Source organism: Falco biarmicus, chromosome 12, assembly GCF_023638135.1.
Source record: "Falco biarmicus isolate bFalBia1 chromosome 12, bFalBia1.pri, whole genome shotgun sequence".
NCBI classification, from domain to species: Eukaryota; Metazoa; Chordata; class Aves; order Falconiformes; family Falconidae; genus Falco; species Falco biarmicus.
In genome coordinates, this window is record NC_079299.1 from 32726627 (window position 1) to 32746733 (window position 20107).

Genomic DNA, 20107 nt, shown 5'->3' on the forward strand with positions numbered 1-20107 from the left:
ATTCGCTTGGCTTTGTCCCATGACAGTTTATAAGCCTGTGGGCACCAGGGGGGCTGGGCCTCTGCCCCCGGCTGCTGTCCGTGGGGTGATTCCCAGGGGCTCTCTGTGTTTGAACCCATCTCTACCTGGCTCATTTGGGCTGAGGATGACTCTTTGTCGGGCTGGTACTTGGGATGGCACGGAGAGGTAGTGAGAACCATCCTCTGCCAGAACGGCACCTCATTCTGTGCAGGCAGAGCTGGGGAGCGCTGGCTGGCGTCCACCTCCCAGCACATGTGACAGGACTTGCCTGTGTGTGTCAGTACCTGCAAACCTGGGTGCAGCTCCCGCAGCACCCACCTCTTGCAGGGTGAGACCTAGGGGCGCAAAGAGGGACATGCCGAGCTGTGGCAGGGAGGATGATGCCGTGAATCCCCATGACCATGGGAGAGGATGTTCTGCCTTACCCTGGGATCTGTGCCCCGGAGAGGGCATGGAGAGCCTGGATAGGGTCCAGAGGCAGGCGGGGATGGGCACAGCTTGCAAGCAAGCTGCGAGGAGGCACGCTGAGCTCTGCAACCTGTGCGGGGTTGTCACGGTCCGGCTGAAGGACCTGGAGAAAGTCACCCTGGGTATTGCAACATCCCTGCCTGCCCTGGCCTCATCAGCAGCCTTTTGGGAAATAACCGTGACCCAGAATGCTCTCCCAACCCCAGCTGTTCAGCAGCACGGTGAAGTAGAGGGTTTGGGATGTGCTTGCAGATGCATAAAGGGTTTTTTTGCTGTTCTATTAAAAAAAAAAAAAAAGGATGGGAGGGTGAAAAAAGGAAGTGATACTGTTGCAATCAGCATGGTGTGTGATAAAGATTTATTACAGATAGAAAGCAAATAAAGGTATGGTAGGAACTTCTTTATTACCCGTATCATGATTGCTTATGTGATCAGTGACCTGGAATACATTCAAATTCATGTTAAATAAAAGCCTAATAGAATTCTGCTCCCCGCATACCCCCCCCCCCCCCCCGCCTTATGGTGATATGTGGGCAGTAGAAAGAGCAGCCAATTGCCGTGTTTACCTGCTTCCTGCTTTTCTGGAAAGTCAACAGTTTTTAAAGGCTTAGGGTGGCTTTTGAATTAAGAGACTTGCACTGGTTTAACTAAGGTCAGTGGTGGACAAGTGGTATGTAACCCTGGAGTTGTTTTTTATGAAGAAGTGACAGTGCCAGGCTCACCCCACCCTGCCCCTCTGCTCCCACCATGCAGGCTGGTCCCTGACTTTCTGAAGACCTTTCTGAAGACCTCCTGGCTGCTTTGGGAGGAGGACGTCACCGCAGCAAGGGACTACAATGTCCTGAGGCACCCAAATGACCTGCAGAGAGCATGTTCATCACTGCCCTGAAGTGATCAAAACCCATCCAGGCACTTCTGTCTGCGTGGCCGCCCGAGAAAAGCAGGTGGACCTGATGCCACCCCATTCCCAGGTGGTGGCCAGTAGTTGCACCGAGCCACCTGCTTTGGGCCGAGACCTCGGAAACCCACTGCTCTGCTGGCAAGTCCTGGTGGCTGCACCTCCAGGAGGTGCATGTGGGCTCACATAAGGCCTGGAAGGTCTTGTCTGCCCACTTTCAGACCTTTCTTCTTTTGGTGGTTCATCCATCACTAGTTAACAGGGTACCCTTGCAGCGCTGGCTTTCTTTGTGTGGTATCTTTAACCTCCTACAAGTAAATACCCTTTGTACACATGTATCTCGCTCCTTGATAGCGTATTGTATTCCTTCCACCACCAAAAGCACTGGTGGCATGGGGAGAAAGAGTCCATTTAGATAAAAAGCAATTAGCACCTCTCAGGCTGGCTTGGTATATATTGTTAAGGGCCCTCACAGGAGGCTGGTGAAATTCCTCCTGCCTAGAAAGAAGCAGGAAAGAAAAAAACCCAACACTGAGATTGTTTCAAAGGAAACCTTTCCTACAGGTTTGGAGGTGCTGTGGTTTTTTCTGAAAACCAGGCATCAAAGCTGTCTTTTCTTGCAACTTTAGGCCAGGAGTTAGGTTTCGGTAAACAAGTTGTGGTTTCTTGAGAATGAAAGAAAAGTTAGAAAAAAAATAAAATAGATAAACCACATCTTTTGTTTGCTTCCCTGCAGCGTGGTCCTGGTGCACCCTCCTGGCTGGCCAGTTGCTGCTGCGGGCAGGTTGGGGGTGGGTGGCCGGGGGTGTTTGGGGGTTGCAGCGGGGATTTGGCCCAGCAAAATATTATGCTTTATTTTATAGCCCCCTCCCCTCAGTTATATCATTACACATGATGGGCTTTAACAACACAGTACGAAGCAGTTTCTGCAAGTCTCTAGGACGAGCCATGTATCTTCATTTATATGTTAATTTGCATTAAATAAATGTCACTATAAACAACTTGTATCTTGGGAGAAGGTGGAAAACATATGGGTGTTTGCCAACCAGGGGTTATTAATTTTACACTTTCCATCTGGAGCCTATAAAGGGTCCATTCTCAGAAACAATAAAGATCCAAGGTCGCCAGAGAGCGCGGGGAAGGCCACTGGCAGGGTTCTGCCATGCGCGATGCGAGAGCCATAAAGCCTTTGTTCCACCTCCAAGGTGCACATGCCCACGTATGAGCGCCTCGTTAAAGCCTGCACACATGCTGGGGCATGTTCTTCTCTTCTTATGAACCATCCCACCCCCACAAACCCAAGGAGCAGCCAGGGTCTGTGCCAGAAGGAGGCACAAAAAGGAGTACCTTGCTGGCAGGGGGCCAGGGAGGAAGCACGAAGCTTTCCCCAGCGGTGCCGGGATCTATCGTGAGATGTGCTGCTGCCAAGTCTCCCCGTGCACAGAGAGGAAGGGGCAGATGTCCCGCACCCTGGGGAGGTCCCGCAGAGGAGGGGGCAGATGTCCCACACCCTGGGGAGGTCCCACCTGCACAGCCATGGCTGGGAGGAGAAAGGGAGCTCGGTCATGTGGAGGACATGGTGGTGGGAAGTGACAAAGTATTTCACACAAAAAATAGTAAGATTGTCTCCAAAAGATCACCTCTTTCCCTTTGCACAGTAGATTCCTTAAGAGTTGTTGTGGGCGAAAAAAAAAATAGGAGCCCTGAGGAAGGTAAAGCACCACAGGGCTGGGGGCACAGGTCTGTGCTGGCCACCCCAGAGGTCGGCAGAGCTACTGGTGGTGCAGTCACACCTGCTAAAAATCGGGCTGATAGTGACAAAAGTGTCAGCAAACACTTCTGAATGCTGCGATGTTGCCTCATACGGGCTGTTGCTTTTCAGATAGTTGTGCAAGCAGCCCCGCGCCCCTCGTCCGCCCCTCGGGCTCCTCCTAACCTGCCATCCTCTTGCTTTCCGTGGTTCTTGTTCCCTTTCTCCTTCTTTTGTTGCAGCCCTTGTTTGCTTTTCTCAGCGCCTGCCCCTCTCCCTTCTCACCCCTGCGTTTATTGGATTTCTCTCTTCTTTCTTGTTTCTCCTCGGTTCCTTCCTTCACCCGCTTTCCTGAGCAGGAAACAAAACTCGATGGTGTTGGCATTGGTCGTATGAACTTTTGACCCTCCTGGGCAATGTTTGAGTGCATTTGAGATGTGGTTGCATAAATGCGCCTCTACCCCCAGCACCTGGATCCCGAACATCCTCCCGGGTGGCCTGAGATGCTGGGGCTCCAAACCCGGCTCGGCGGCTGCATCCCTATGGACCTGAGCTGCAGAGGGGAGTGCCAGGAGACACCCCGGTGTTGCTTGTAGGTACCTGTGCAAAGGCTGGAAATGTGTTAGCGATGACTTTGCCAGCCTTGAAGGCAAAGGGAAGCCAAAACCGAGCAGATGAAGCTATACTGAAGCATCTTCACTGGAAACAGGCTGCTTTTTTTTTTTTGATTCCCTCCCAGTCTCCTTGTATTTCCAAATCCCCCAGTGTTTTCAGCCAAGAGATGATATTTGCTAAACCAAGAGGCTTTTTATTTTAAAAAAACAAAAACCCCCAACCAACAACCAACCAAAAACCCCACAACAACCCCAAACCCAAACACCCCCACCCCCACCCCGTAAGTTATCACAGGAGGAAATGTCAACCCCCCCTGCCCCCAGATTCTTCCAGGCCCCCAGGTTTTATTCTGCAAAGTGAGTGAGGGGCCAGGTTTGTAAAGGGTGTCTCAAGTTTTAGTGGGGTCTGAGGCAGTGCCAGGCTATTCTATAAATGCTCCCTGGATACTGGCCATCTCGGCATGTAAATATCTTTTAAAATTGGATCCCTAGGAGCCTTGAGAGTCTCCAGGACTTATGCTCCTAAGTCATTTAGGTGAGCTGAAAATGTCAACCCAGAGCTCAAAGTAGAGCCCTGGTTGCTTGGGGTGGGTGGCTGGGGTTTTGGGTGGGTTTGGTTGGGTTTTTTTTTTCCTTTGATTGAAAGTCAATTTACTTGCTGTTTGGGAAGGGAACACCAGTTTAGTGTTGTTTCAAAGAACATTTTGAGAGGAAGAGTCACTGGGTGGTTATTTCTCAAGATGGCTGTTTCAGAGGTGGCTCCGTGCAAGCATTTTCAGCCCATAACAGGGGAAAAGGATGATAATATTTTTTCCTTCTGTAGCTGAAACAAATCCGGCCCTGAAATGAAGGGCATGGTGGGACACAAAGTGTACTGAGGGTGGTGGTCGGTGCTGAGCTGGCTGCCCCGCTGTGCCCTGCGGCAGGGCTTCGTGCTGCCGGCCGGTGTGCCCTGGCTCACAGGTATCCCAGCCCACCTGCCCTGATAAAAACCTCCCCAGGGAAGTTTCTCCCACCCAATTCCATACAGCGACGCTAGCTGCCTGGAAGCCCCCAGTTTCCAAACACACATGTTGGGTTGTTGGGGTGGGTATTTTTTCAGACATATAAGGCTAGCCGGCCTCTGGCTGGGTATTTCCATACTGCTCCCGGCTCCGTCCTAACCCGTTCCCAGTCCGACCCGTCCCGTAACAAATCTATTCAGGGAGGCCTCTGAAAAGGGAGAAAGAAATGCCATCCATTCAGCAGCCCCTGCTCCTTCTGACACCCTCTGTCTCCCCATCCAGTTCATAAAGGACTTTCTGTTGGTTCGCAGCAACCAGGGAGCAGGAATGCCGCCGGCCGATCATGGTTTATGTCGTCTACAAAATGCCAACAGTATGGGGATCAGATGACCCTGGACGTGTTTATTGTAGTAGGGGAAATTAGCAATAAATAAAGGCAAGTGGGCAGAAGAAAACTGGGACCCTCTGGGACTCTTGTGTCTATAGGGTCAGAATCAAAAGAAGGCTTGATTTGCTCCTATAATTTAACCCAGCCCCTGGGCTCCTTTATCAGAGCAAGGACAAGGACATGCTAATCTGAGTGCCCATAATTTAACGGAAATATACTGTACTTACACTGTGCGTTTCGAGGCGGCTGGCTGGTCCCGCGGGGCCCCGGGTCCTGGCTGAGCCGTTTCAGGTGCAGCTGGCACGGGAGGCTGCCCTGCCGCCGGGAGCAGCCGCGAGCGGTGCACCGTTCAGGCTGTGGTGCCCGTATGGGGTTTCTGGCCAGGGCCATCCGAGCACGGGCCTTTAGGGCATGTTCTTTCATGGGAATGCTGGTTTTTCCCCACCCCTGTGGCGTGGTAAAGTGTGGGAGCCAGGGGTTTGGTGCTGCCTTGTCTCCCGTGGATGGGTCCCCTGACCCAGCACCCCCGTGGGACTGAGCTCGACCACGGCGGGTTATCAGCCCTCTCTTCTCTCACACCCCCAGTACTCCCTGTTCTGGTGGAGAGGCATCCCTGCGGAGCCTAGTCCTGCTGCAGCCCCTCCATCCTGCTAAACAGACACTGGTTACCTTCCCCTCCAGGCCCTTATTTAGGTGGCTAATGGGATTACCCAGCGGTTCAGCGGTGTGTGCACCTGTAAATGCGGTGCTGGACGAGGTCCCCAAAGCCCTGTGCTCCCGGGAGGGACAGGTGAGACACCCCTCTGCAATGTGCCACCACCAAGTCCTGCTCCCCGGGGCTGTTGGTGGCTTTCTGCAGGCTGGGGCACCTGGGGTTTCACTTGCATCAGCCTGCAAGAGGTGGTTTTTCCTCCCTTCAAAACTACCCGCTCGCCTTGTTCCTAAGATACTTTCCCCTTCACCAAGGATTGTTCTTCCCATGGAGAAAAAAAAAAAAAAGCCAGGGTTTTCAATAATCTGGGATGGCAGAGCAAGCCAATAAATTCTCTGCTTGAAAGATGAAAGACTACAGTTAAAGAAAAAGAAAAACCGGCTGACAAAGCCCTCCTCCCGCAGCCCCTGCGTGCTGTACCACAGGTGTCTGTGGCGCTTTCACCAAACCGCCCTCTCTCGAGAGACAGGCGGACCAAGCGTGTGCTTCCCCTCTCAAAACCCGCTTTCAATGACTGAAAAAATTTGAGACTGCTTTTTTGTTGTTGTTTTTTTGTTGTGTGTGTGCACAGATGTTGTTATCTATTCCCGCTCTGTGTCTGTGGCATATGGAAGTGGGACCAGGGCGGTTGCAGTTTTTGGCACTGGCAGCCTGTGGGTCTGTGGGGGCGGGGGCCGCGGTAAGACCTGGTGGGTTCCCGTTGACTTCAATGTTGGTGCCCAGCCACTTTGGAGGGGTTCCTGGCCAAATAACCTGGCCATGGCCAGCAGGGCCCTTGCTGTCTCACTGCAGTGACCCAGGGCGTGGGCAGTCTGGGTCTGCAGTGGCGGCATCCCTGCATCCCGCTGCCCCAGGAGGGATGGAGCTGCTGGGAAAATGCCTGTCCTAGGTGCCGGCTCCTGCACCTTCCCCACTGAGGCAGTGGTGGGGAGCAATTAGGGACCCCACTGAGGGGTAAAAGCCTCGTTATGTAAAATAAAACATTAAACCAGGCGATAATGGAGGAAATTAATAATACCCAGAAGACGTTAAAGGTAAATATGATTGTAATGTAAACGTAATGGCTTTAAATATTGGCTTTTATGTGACAGCTGCTCTCTAAGCACCTGCTTTAGTCTCTTATTCACAACAGTAATTTACAGGCAGCAGCTTTTGTTGTGTGGCACAAAAAAAAAAAAGAAATATCCTTATATTCCTATTGTCTTGGTGCTTTTTCCCCTTCCATTTCCGTGCCTGGGAGGTATTATTGCCTGCATTCCATTCTCGACCCGGTGAGACACGTTAAGGCCGTTATGATCCTGATGCCGGACCACAGACCACAAAGGGATGCACAGAAATAGTGTGTGTGTGTGTGTGTCCCTCTGGGAGCAGCTGGTGTTTGCTTGCTGGGCAGCCAGGATTTCAGGGCCAAGAAGCGCGTGGGGCTGGGGACAGAGGCTTGGGGGGCACAGGAGCTGCGGGTCCCCAGGCTAGGGGGATGGACCCTGCCATACCAACGCTTTCTCGGTTTGAAGTGTTCTTGCTTAGGCATCCTTTGGCCCCTGAAATATGGGATGGCAGTGGCAAGCTGGAGGGATAGGCACAGCTTTAAGTGCTGTAAGTTAGAAGTGCTGATTTTCTGCTTTTACTCAAACCCCTGCATTTTCTCTTTGGAATATCTAGTTGCATATTTGGGAACTGTATTCTCCCTGGATTTTTTTTTCCCTATGGATGTTTATGTACGGGCTCTGGCCGCAACAGGGGGACATGCTGGGCTTCGTCTGGCACCCGGGCTGGTGGCACCACATATTTATGGCCGAAGGCCAGTGGCCTCCAGCCACCAGGTGCTGGCCAGGGAGGGCTGGGGGGGGGGTGCTTTGGCACCAGCAAGTCCAAAGTACAACTGTTAACCAGTAACCGTGCCTGCCCTCCGCTCCCCCCCCCCCCCCCCCCGCTGTGTCCTCCCTCGGGGTTCTGCACTCCCCTTTTTCACAAGAGGTGTTTTCTCCCCTGCATCTGGCAGGACCTTGTCTCTGGGCCCCCGCGGTGTGCAGCTTGGCAATGCAAGAGTTGCAGTAGTGCCTGTGGCTATAGAAGTCATTGCAATTCTCAGGTTTTTGCATACTTTGCTTATTTTAAAATGCCAGTTTCCAGAGTCATGCCATTCTGTAACTAGCCTCTCACATTCACCTGGAGAAAAGTAAGCTTTATCCACAGCCCCGCCCACCCCACCCCCTTTTTTTTTTTTGTCTGGGTTTTTTTACAGCTGCAAAAACTAGGAGGAAAGTAAAAATTACATCCATCCAGGATTTTTTGTAATTATGTCCTCATAAAGGTCATTTCATCATTGGGTATTAGTTTCATGGAGTCCTTTCTGAATGCTGGTTGTTAGCAGCAAAGCATCAGCAAAGCAAATTTGGCCCTTGGGAGTGGGATGGGACAGTGGGTGCCCAGCAGAAGTGCCTGGCAGCTTTTCCACAGCGATTAAAAGCTTTGCCCCTCTATGGGGGCTGCAATTCCTAATTTTGCAGAAGCACTGCAGGGCTGAGGGATTACATCACGCCGGGTTTGAGGGCTGGAATATTCCCCTAGCCCTAGTGATATCGGGGGGCATGGTAAACTTTTACCTTAAAAGAGCTGTGTGGATGGATAAGAGATGTGCCCGAGCTTCGTATTTACTTTAAGATTAGTGAAGAATTGGCTAGAACAGCGTGTTTTCTGTTGACTGTGAAAACAAGCATGGCCCTGGCCCGGGCTGAACCCGGCAGGGGGACAAGCCCTGTGCTGGCAGCGTGCAGGCAGGGTCCCTGCCTGCAGCTGGGTGCAGGTTAGCCTGGCAGGAGCCCTGCTTTGCGGGGGGGTGGCAAAGGCTGCAGCAGTGGTGGCTAATGCAAGCCTAGCCTGGGGGAGGGAGGAGCCCACCTGTGCTGTGGGGGTGGCCGGGAGACCCGCTCAGCTCTTTGCTACTCCAGGACGTTTTTAAAAGATAATGAACATACAAACATGGGAGGGCAAGAGCACTCGGGTAGTGTGGCTTAGGCTCATGATAGAAAATTCAAACAATATTAGACTCAAAAAGTCAACATTAGACACACTTCTACTAAGGACCTACAAACAAACAGAGTTCCTCTGTACACACATTAACAAACACGGCTCGGATGATGATGATGGCTGCTTTCACCTTTTCACTGTCTCCGTCTTTTACCCAGGCATTGTGGTGGGTTTCGGTGGTTCCCAGCATTGGGAAGACTGCGTTGTGGAGGGCTCTTGCTGCTAGTGCTCATCCATCCATCCATCCATCCATCCATCCATCCATCCACCCCTCGCCTGTTGAGCCTCCTTGGGGAGCACAGCCCTGGGGTCAGCACATCCTCAGAATTTTTGTTCCTCCAGGTCTAGAAAAGTCAAGAAGGGTTAGTGCAGGGTGAGCTGAAGAGCTGGCAGTGTTCACACCAGCCCCGTGGCACAGCGTGGGGAGGTGCAGGTTCCACCCCATGCTTGGTCGGCGGATTTTGGCCCTTGCTGCCGGCCGGGTGCTGCTGCTGGGGTTTGCTCTGCGATAAGGATGGGGAGTATGGCCTGAATGGCTGGGCAGATGGCCCCGGCCCTGGCCTGTGCCGCCCCCGTGGCTGTTGGGCAGCTGGGTGGGTGGCAGGTAGGCACTCCCGGTGACACAGCAGGGCTAGAGCCAGGGGCAGCGGACAGACACCTGGCCCTGGCTGTGCCTGCACCCTACATTGCTGCGCGTCGGCACAAGCCGCGATTGCTATTAACAGGTACGCGGTGCCTCAGGCACAGCTCTCGAGGTCTGATTTTTCCATGGCTTAGCAGCCGTCCTTGGGGCTGGATGTTTCTAATACCTGGAGCGAGATCAAACCTCTCCTCCCCGAAGGTGAAACACTCATCTTCCCCCAGACCCCACTGCTTAAGGAATGGAGAAGGAGATGATCTCCTTAGAAAACCTGCCTTTATATATTGAACTGAATAATGAGCCCTGTGTTTCGGGAAAAGGAAGAGCAAAGGGAGTCCTTAGGCTCTGCTGCTGTTCTCTCCTCTTCCATGTTTCACCTCGAAGATCAGGGGGAAGCGAGGGGAAAGCCTCCCTCCTAAAGAGCATCCTAATTGTCATTGCCCCCGTGCCTCTATGCGAGACAGTCTATAGCACCCAGCAGGCACATCCAGGGCTGCTGCCGCTCCTCCAAGTCCCTGGTAATGCGATGCCTTTCCCCAGGATCAAGGTATTAAGGTTTAGGTTATTTGTATTGATTTTATGTGCTGCCATGCTGTGTCAGTCATGCTCATATTTGTGGTTCACAAATTCCTCCTTTAAATGTCACAGCCATTTCATCTCCCTTTGCCATCAATACTTCCAGCCATGGGGGCTGTTTATTAACCCCGGCGCCAGCTTCTCTCGCACATACCTTGCTTCTCCTTTTCAGGTCCCTCTTTATTAGCAGGGGAGGAAAAAAAAAAAAAAAAAAAAAAAAAAAAAAAAAGAGGAAAAATAGAGTTACTTCCCCACAGAGGAAAAAGACCTCCAGAAAGTGCGTTGGGTTGCTCTGCACAATTTTTGGGCCCTCTAGTGGTTAATGCCATTTTTGGATGAATTTTCGGCATTTCCCTGGTGCTGCAGCAGCGGCTTCCTCCTGGCAGAGCCGTGACTGTGTTTGGATAATGTGATTGCTGAGCAAGCAAGTAGAAAGAAAACGGCAGAGACGGCTTCATCAGGCGCCTGCCTTGCCCAGGGATTCCCCTGGAAATGCCAGAGCAGGTCTGGCACATCACCCCAAGCCATCCAAATGCACTGCTCTCTCTGGGAAGTGACCGGGAAGACCCACGGATACCTCCGAAGGCATAGGGATAATGACTGTATTTATTAGCCACCGCCCTATTTTCCTTGTGATCCTTTAACAAACAGGCAGCAGAAATAAAAACAGCAAACATGTTTTCCCCTATTCCTCTGCAAGCGCTTACTTAAGCTTTTATTATATTTGGCCATGGGACGTTTGGTAAACTTACTGATGATATCAGAGAATGATTTTACAAACAGTAAAAGTTACACTATTGACACCTCCAAATTCGGGAGTATTTACATTGTGTTAGGTGCACACTTGCTCAGCGAGATTAACAAACATTACTCGAAAGGCTATAGCCAAATCCACCGTGGTTGTTTATAAAACCTTTACAACTCATCAGCTTCTACTAACACACTGGCACTGTTCAATTACCATCACTTTTAGAGAGCCTTAGCAAAACACCCAGTGCCCATGTAAATAGACAAATCTGAAAACTAGCTGGTCTGTTGGCTTACATACTGTAGGTAATGTTTTCTTTTGCTCAAATTTGTTCTAGAAACTAATCATGCTCTGATAAAGCCATCTGCAAATATGAGAAAGATTGACATCCACATGTCAAAGTTTACACAGCCTGACCAAGTGTACATATAGTGTGGGCGATGCGAGGGCCCCGCTGCGCCGAGTTTCGTGGGGCCGTGCCGGCAGGGATGCTACTTTGGGGGCCAAGCTCCTGCCTGGGCGCCGCTTGCTGCAGCCCGAAACGCGATGTCTTTCTGGGAAGGAGGGTTAAAGCCAAATTATTCCAATGCAAACAGCAGATCTTGGCTAAGCCGGTTGGGATGGAGATGCTCTGCCGCATCCCTGGCTCCACCGAGGCGTCAGGGACCTGGCATTGCGATGCTTCCGTGACAAGGTGCTCCCACACCAGGCTCCGGCAACCAGCTGGACTTGTCTTCCATATACCCCTTTTCCAGGTGGGAAGTAAAGCTGTTTTCTCCCAGGGTTTTGCCCCTGGGTGCTTGCAGGGGCCCATGTGGAGCTGGCGGGGTGCCTCGAGGCATACGGCAAAGGGGCATCAGCGGGATGCTGAGGCAGTGGTGCCGTGGCAGGGCTGGGGGCAAGCGGTTGTGCCCACGCTGCTGGCTGCCCTGCGACGCTTTCTGCATGGCAACAGCCAAAAAAAAGTTGGAAAAAGCTTCGAGGTGAAGCTTAGCAAAAGCTTTTGACACAAGACTTGTTATCCCACTGAGGAGCGATCATTAGACTTGGTCCAAAGTACAGATTTCCGTTTGGCTTTCGGTTGCTAAACACGGCTTTTGTTGACTCCTAAACAAGGCCAGCGCTTGAGATTTGGAGCCGACCCCAGCGGCTGGCACCCAGGCCCTGAAAACCCAAATACAGAAGGAGAAAATAAATCACTTACGTTTTATTTAATCGTATTGCTAAAGAAAGGATTTAATGGACTTCCCATCCTTCTTTTAATCAAATAAAATATCCTGCCCGCACGGGGCTGAGCCTGGACACTTGCCTCGCCAGCACGGCGAGGGAGCCAACTTGAAGTGTGTGCTGAGGGGAGCCGAATAAAACCCTGGGCCAGCCACCCTGGGCACAAATCCTCATTTTTTTTTTCAGGCCCCATGGGACTGGGGCAGGACCCTGAACTGAGAGGCTGGGGACCACAGCCCCAGGCATGGGAGCTGCTGCTGCAATGCACGTCCCACTTGTGTCCTCTGCTGATGCTGCCCGGGGAGATGGAGTTGCTATAGCTTGCCTTGCTGCTATTGGCATTATCTGCATCGTAGTATGGAACCAATCTGGGATGGAGAAATCAGGATGGTTTTGGAGCTGAGGGGGAAAACACCACCTCCAGTGCAGTGATGCTCCATGTGGAGCTCCTCTCCTGGGCACTTTTTTGCAGGTTCCCAGAGCAGAGAGGTAGCATGAGTAGCATCACTCCCAAGCTCCCTTTGGTGCTGAGCTGAAAGGTTGGAGTCCTGGATGCTCCTTTTGTGCTAAGTGGCTGTAACGGCGTGGTTGGCTTTTTTCCATCAGTTCTGGTTTTGCCTCTGTATTTCTGAGCTGTGCTCTCAGCCTCTTGTGTAGACAGACGGGTAAACAGGCATAGACATAGAGATATTAAAGCAAAATTCACGCCCCACCCCTTCCCTCTCCCTCTGCTTCCACCACAGCAGAAGGATGCTCAGGGCTGGCCCTGCCAGCCGGCAGCTCTCCATTGGGAAGGGGCAGCTATGCCACCCTGCCTTTCCCTGTATCCCTGCAGAAAGCCAGATCTGATTGCCTGGGCTTCGTTATGCTAATGGCGCAGCCTAGCAGGGAGCACTGGAGTAAACCCCTCTTGCTCCGGGGCTGCTCCACGCTGGGAGGCTGCTGTGAAGGGGACCTTGTCCGAGGGGAAAAGTCAGCCTTCAGAAGAACCTTTGATGGAATAAATAAATAAATGGATAAATCCAAGCTTGCCTTTAATAGGGGCTCGAGCTGCAGGTCCATGCGTGCTAGCATTAGGTGTTTAAGGCGACTTGTTTGAAAGCGCATCAGCATCAATCATTGTCTGCTGCTACTTGAAAAACAACGCTGATAGACTAGCGGGGAGCAAAGCTTTCTGCCTGCCTCCGCAGCATGCTGCAATTCAATTAGTCATGGTCAGAGGGTGGCATTATTATTCATACATTACTGATTGTTCCCAAAGTAAACAGCGCGAGGATGGGGTCTGTGATCCTCTCCGTGCCCTTAGCCAGGACACAAAGGGAAATGTGATGCAGACCCTGGGGTGGGACGTTGTTTGCAAACTTCACAGTCAGATCGTGCTGGTTTTCATCCTCCTCGCAGATAAGTGTCGGTGTATGCATACAAAAAAGCGCTGAGATATTTTACCCCAGTCAATTCTGTGATGGTTTCTTTTAACACTGATAACTTTTTTTTTTTTAAAAAAGCCACATGCTAATTTTAGATAGGATGGGTAGCTTAAACTATGCAAATACAGACCCTGTCACCACAGAATATAATAATGATCGACAGCTTAGCAATTAGCAGTAAATAACCACGCTATGCAACACAGCAATATCATTTGCATGCTCGCAAAATAGCCACCCAAAGCTGTAATGGCCTATGAAGCCATCTGTTTATCGGCAGTACGGTGGGGAAAGCCAAAACACGCATGACATGAAGCCTGACGAAAGTGCTAGGGACCAACTTCTGCCCTTGCTTGGGGCTGAAGCAGCGGTCGGACCTGTGCTCCCCTCGGCAGCAGCTGGAGGAACCTTCCCCTGCAGCAAACATAGGGAAGAGGGCTCCTGAAAAGGCTGCTAATTGCTTTACACCTTTCTGTCTGTCCCCACCTTACCTCCCGCCCCCGCTCAGTTTATCACCTCAGCTAATGGTGCAAATTACCACCCGGGCTGATTTCCTCGGCTTGCCCATGATTTAATAAGTGAATGCGAAGCTGTGGGGAGAGGGGGTGAGCATTGCCTGCAGAGCAGCGGCAAAGGCTTGCAAGGGGTCATAGCCAGCAAAGGCAAAACTCCTGCCCGCCTGGGTTGTCATCTCCTTCCCTAGTGATGCTGCAGAGCAAAATATATGGAACGGTGATGGGCGGATGTGGAATAATCAGTTGCTCTGCGAAAATGTTGTATGAGTGTAGGGGTTTAGGTGCCCGGGTCTGGCACGGCACCAGTCTCGAGTGTACGCTAAACTGTTTAAGGGCATAAGTACCCTCTGAGTGAAACCATTTCACAATGACTAGAATGGAAATTAGTACAGTCACAGTAAACGTAACCACCACCTATGCAGGTGATACCTATGGTGTATGTATCGGAAAGTCTGTTTTCAAACATTCGAGCTTAGCTTGATTAAAGGTTAAATGGATTTCCAGCACTAAAAAATATGACACTTCCCACGCTGGGTGAATGCAGAAGGGTTTTGTATGTCCTCATGTATTTAACAAACTTATAAGCTCCTCTTTTAACCTTTGTGCTTCAGAAGCGTTAATGAAATATTCTGCCCAAATTGCCTTTTCTTATGGGGCAGGGGACTTGAAGTGCAGATTTCTTCTTCTCATAAAAAAATTTTAAAAGTTGTATGAATGTATATTAGTCTTCTCCCTGGAATGAGCTCCCAGCTCCTCTTGTGATGGGGATGCTCTCCCAGTGCAGCATCTCCACCGCTCCCTGGCAAACCCCTCCTCCAGCCCGCTAATGTATTTGCACAAAACTTGAAGGAGCGCAATCTACGTGAGAGCCCTGCTGCCTCCGGAGTTATTACAGGAACTGATGGGCAGCCACCCTGCGAATCAGCGTGTTTGCTCCTTTTCCTTGGGGAAGCCAGCTGGCTACAATAAAAATGTACTTCTTTGATAGCTGCTGCCCCAAGTGCTTGACAAAATTCAGGTGCGAGGGAGGAAGATTGCTTTGGGCAGGGTGAGGAGGAAGATGAGCTCCCAGCTGCAGCTGTCCGGGGAGTGTGGACTGAGTGAAGAAGTTGTGGTGGTTGGTGCTAAACATCTTCCAGGCTCAACATCAGAATTATTGATGTGGCTGCACCATTTCTGGGAGGATCCGCCGCACATAGCATGCACACAACAAATCCCACCCAAAGGAAAATAACCACCTGATACTCCAATGAACTCTAATATTTCTGTTTTTTGTTTTTGTTTTTTTTTAAAAGGCCTTCTTCACCATCTCATTGCTATTCTTCCCCTGCCCTATTTCTCTTCCAAAGGACCAACCCAAACGTAGCAAGGGAGCAGCCGCAAACCTCCCCAAATGACAGATGCAATGCCTAGTGTCAGTCAGTGCCGTTATTTTGCATAGCAGTACTGTTCTGGCCCCTTGACAGCTTGATTTAAGGCCGCCCTTGCTTGTCGTGTTGACATGACAACTGTGGGATATGTCGTAAATATCCCAGGAGTGGACAGGAATTGTGGAGCTGGATTGTACGGGCGGTATTGTACGGCATGTGGCTGAGCCCTCAGCCCGTCCCAGCGGCTGAGCAGGGTTTGCTGTGGTTTTGTTTGGAAAAGAAAGAAATAAGAAAGAAAGGAAGGGAAAAAAAATTTAAAAAGAGCAAACTTTATTTTTGGTTGATTTTGTAACTCTTTGTGGTTGTGGGATCACTCATGGCTGTCAAGGACCCAGCCGGCTGAAAGCTATCAATCAACCAGGGGTTTTCTGAAAGACTCAGAGATATCTGTTCCCTCTCCCCAAGGCTGAGCGGCTGCAGAAGTGAAGCCAAGGCTTTTCAAGACTTGAAGTGGAGGACAGGCTTTTAAATCTGGGCAGGCAGGATGGTGAGGAGCGTTATCAGAGCAAAGTCTTGACCTAAAGCCTGTCAAAGCCAGGGCAGGGTCTTACCAAATGCCCTGCAGGGTCCTGCCGGGCAAAAGAACCTTTGGAACCAGGTTTTGGGGTGTGTTGGACCACATGGCATCTCCCCAGTGATGCTGAATCCCATCGTTATCGGCCTGTTTCTGGCCTTGGTTGTGGAGTGTCAGTGGAGTGGCTCCAGCAGCAGCCACCCTCTCTATCATGCTGAGCAGCCGTGTCCCAGCACGCCGTGAGCAGGTGAAGGAGGTGAGGAGGTCCAGAGGCACAGACATCAGTGTCTAGTGCTGCTCTGCCCAGTCACATGGCATCCCAACAGCTTGTTGGTACCTGGAAACAAAGATTAGAAATGAAACGGTACAACTGGTACAAACAACAGCTTCTCCAAAGAGACAGTATTTGAGCAGTGGGTTGCACCAGAGCAACAGAATTTAATGATTTCCTGGACTTTTGACACCGTTCTGGGGTAGACCAGAGCAATCTGTGCTTGGAGAAATACCCCTGTCATCATCTTCAAAACTACACGCTCAGCCTGAGCGGGTTCAAAGCCCTTTTCTCAAGCTAGCATCCGTAGAGGGGGACATTTCCATTCTGTTATTTTCTCTTAGGTTTGGAGTTTATAAAGCAGCACACACGCATATTGAGTTTTGTTTCAAATTGAAATGAGACATTATTGAAACAAAGGAAAAGTTTCCTCTTCTCTCCCCCCATTCTTTTCCGCTATTATATGCAGCAAGACAAATGATGGGGAAAAGCTCCTTCCCACTTTTTCCTTTTCTTTTTTTCCTTTTGTAATTTTGAAAAAAGACCCCAACTTGAAAGGAAGATGAGCCAGAGCAGCAAGGGAACAAAACCCATCAGCAACTCCATCGCTGGGATTTTAAAACATTTAAATGCACCAGGGTTACGAGGGAACAATCTCTGTCATTTCCAAAGTTTCCTGAGTTGGAGGAGCTGTGGAAAGGAAAAGAGGAGAAAGGGGGGGGGAGGGGAAGGAGGGAAATAATGGCAAATCCTAAATATGAAGCATCATATGCACAAACTGAACTTAAGACTTCAGATTTGTTTTAAGGACAGCTCATTCAGAGGATGGCGTTGGTGCCTTGGTCCCTGCAGCTACTCCCCTGGACATGAGCCGACACTGAGCCCCTCTCGCAGGACACGGGGGCCCCACGTCCCCCATCCCAGTTATTCATGGTCCTGACCTGGAACAGAGCCCAACAACTGCATAAACTTGATCCAGTCTGAGATGGGCATGAATTTACCTTTAGCTTTACAAGGACTTCATTGCTACCCCTACCTTCCCTATCCATAGCCCCAAAGTGCTTGAAGTCATCAAAACCCCCAGGCTCCTAAACCGCCACCCCTAGTCCTGTTTTCTGTGGCACGGGGGAGAGGTGCAGTGGGTACCATGAGCATCGCACCTAAGGTCCCTCCCAGCCTCATCTGCAACAGCAACCCAGGGCAGATGCTCTGGGGACAGCAGTCATAAGGTGGTGAGCACGTGACTTTCCCCCCCCCTCCCCCAAACAATCCTCGAGCCTTCGGAAAGGATCTGTCAAGCCCAAAGCGGTTTGTAAATATTTCGTAACACTCAGGGCACTTTTCCTTGAAGCTTTCCCTTGCGGTGCTCATTTATTCCAACATTTTCTAAACTTGCTGCTGCTGCAGGCTGGTCCTCTTGAAGCAATCCCTGATGCTGTGAGCACCAGAGCTCCTGTCCTGATTTTGCATGACCTATCCTTGACGTGGTGCGTCACCTCTGAGCGTGGCCACTGCCTGGCAATTTCAGGGTGGAAGGGTGTTTGCATGGGTGGGCAGACTTGAGACCCACCTCCTCGTCCTCTTGGGTCATTTTATAAATCTTAGTTGAATGTGAATGTAACGAGCAAACTGTAAATGTGACAGGGAAGAGCATTGGATCCCACCACCTGCTAAAGCATCACCTCTGCATAGGGCTGGATGATGGAGAACGTTGCTGCTGAAGGCAAGGGCCATGAGAAATCCCAGAAAGGACCTTCAGTATTGTCCAGGGCACATCCCACCCCTGGTATGCGGGTGGCTTGGCAGTACTCACAAGCAGAAATCATAAATGCAATACTAGTCCTTCCCTTCCTTCTTGGATGCTAGGAGAAATGTCTTGATTAGTTTTGTTTGCTTGGGCTTGTTTGTTTGTTGATGTGTGTTGTGTATTTGTAGGTGTGTGTAGGCTTTATTGACCGAATGCTGAGTTCACGCGTAAGTGGGGTTATAGGGAGGTATCGAGGAGGAGAAGCAAGCTGGCTGGATTGATAGATATGGCATTTACATTCTCTGTTCAATCTGCATCAGGGAGGAGGGTCACTGCAATATTAGTTTTGACTGAGATGTAGTTTGTGGAGCTCCGAGAAAGCCACAGGCACAGGGCTGGCAGAGGGAAACCCTTCACCCTTCCCCAAAACCTGGCCAGAACCAGATTGTCCTGACAAGTCTCATTGCATGGACTGGTGGGAGGAGAGGGGGAAGGTCGCAGGCGATGGGCTCGTAGGGGAACCTCAGCTGCCGGGAGCAGCTGTGGGACTGCCCGAGACAATCCTTGTCATTGCCGTCACCATAACCATTGCCATCATCATTAGTGCCATCACCATTGCTAATGTCATTGCTGTCACCATCACCATTGCCATTGTTGCCACTAGTGCCATTGCTATTGCGTCACCACCACCATTGCTATCCTTGCTGTTGCCATCGCCATTGCTACTGCCATGGCCATCACCACAGGAGTGCCAGGAGAGCTGGGGCAGCTCAGCAGGCATGTCACCCCCAGGCCAGGGGACGAGTGCTGTGCTGGCAGCTCGGCTCTGCCTCTGTGCCTGCCGTGGCCGTGGGGGCTCCAAGCTGTGCTTCAAGAGCACTTACTGAGTTTCAGGACCCAGAAGGTAAATAAAAGGCACATTTTTTTAAGGTTTCATACTTACCAAACCAGTCTGGGGCTTTTTTTTCTTTGAGGCTTGACTTTTAATTGCTGGGCATAGGGAAAGAAAGATGAAGCGAAGTGGGGAAAAAAGCGACTTTAATTGTCACCTGTGTCCTCTCCCCGGTGGGACAGCAGGAGGGGTGTTCCCCAGCCCCAGATCTCCTGTGCAAACAGCTCCTTTCCCTCTCTGCCCACAATATGTAAAACCAAGGCATTTATGTGCAGTTTGTGATCTGGCTACTTCCACTGTTGGCTATCTTAACCCGAGACTGGCAGCAGGGGTCTGGCTTCCAAACAGCCCAGGAAACCCAGCTCCAAAACACTGCCCAGCACCAAACCCCAGACCTCCAAGGCAGAAATAATGTTGGAAGCCTCAAAGATAAAAACAAGACAAGTCAACATAAATTCATCCCGCTTGCACCGGCTCCCCGCTGATTTACATCGGCTCAGTGCTTGAGCAACAAACATAAAATAAATATCCTCCGCGTACAACTGTCTGTGATACAGGTGTGTGCGTGGGCGAGTGTGGGGCTCACAGCCTCCACACCAACGGGCAACATCTGCAGCTGCCCCCAGACAGACAGACAGACAGACAGACAGTCTGATGTGAATTATTTAACACAAAGTGCCGTGACCTCTATTAACAAAGGGAGATGCTTCCAGACCTGCGGGCAGCACCATGGGAAGCAGCTGGATCCAAATCAATCTAATTGAAGATGGGCCTGAATTGATTATAGGAGCTGGTGGCAAGCATCCTGTTGAGGATGCTGGGGGGGTAGATGCCGGTACAGTATACTCCTTTTAGCTCATCTGGAAAGATCACGGCCATAAATTGTGCTTAAGGAAAAGCTCGGCAGCCAAGCACGTCCAGATGCGTACGCACATGTGCTGAGCGGGGGCATTACTTCATGCTGGGGCGCTTTCGAAAAATAAAATTATCTTGAAATTTCCTGATTTTTCTTTTTCTTTTTTTCTTTCCCCTTCCCCTTCCTCTGCAATCAAAAGAAAGAAGTGAAAGAAACGTGCACTTCAAGGCTTTAAATCTGAAACTTCCTAATCCCCTGAAGTCCACACTAGACTTCTTGCCTCCATGGAAACCCCAAAGCATTCATCCAAGTGATTGGCCTCCAATGAATTTTAGATAAGACAGAATGGAACGGAATTGATGTGATTTTAATGCAGAAGAAA

General features: G+C 50.7%; 1 long non-coding RNA gene across 3 annotated transcripts in view; it reads left to right on the forward strand.

The window, feature by feature from the left end:
* Positions 1-20107, forward strand: part of LOC130157716 (uncharacterized) — a 53746-nt gene that overhangs the window by 24598 nt on the left and 9041 nt on the right. The window contains exon 4 of one of the 3 annotated variants that reach the window (XR_008824984.1): positions 1243-2328. The exons of the other annotated variants lie outside the window; for them this stretch is intronic. This is a non-coding gene — a long non-coding RNA (uncharacterized LOC130157716). Of the gene's footprint in view, positions 1-1242; positions 2329-20107 lie in introns of those variants that run through there. 3 annotated transcript variants of the gene reach the window in all.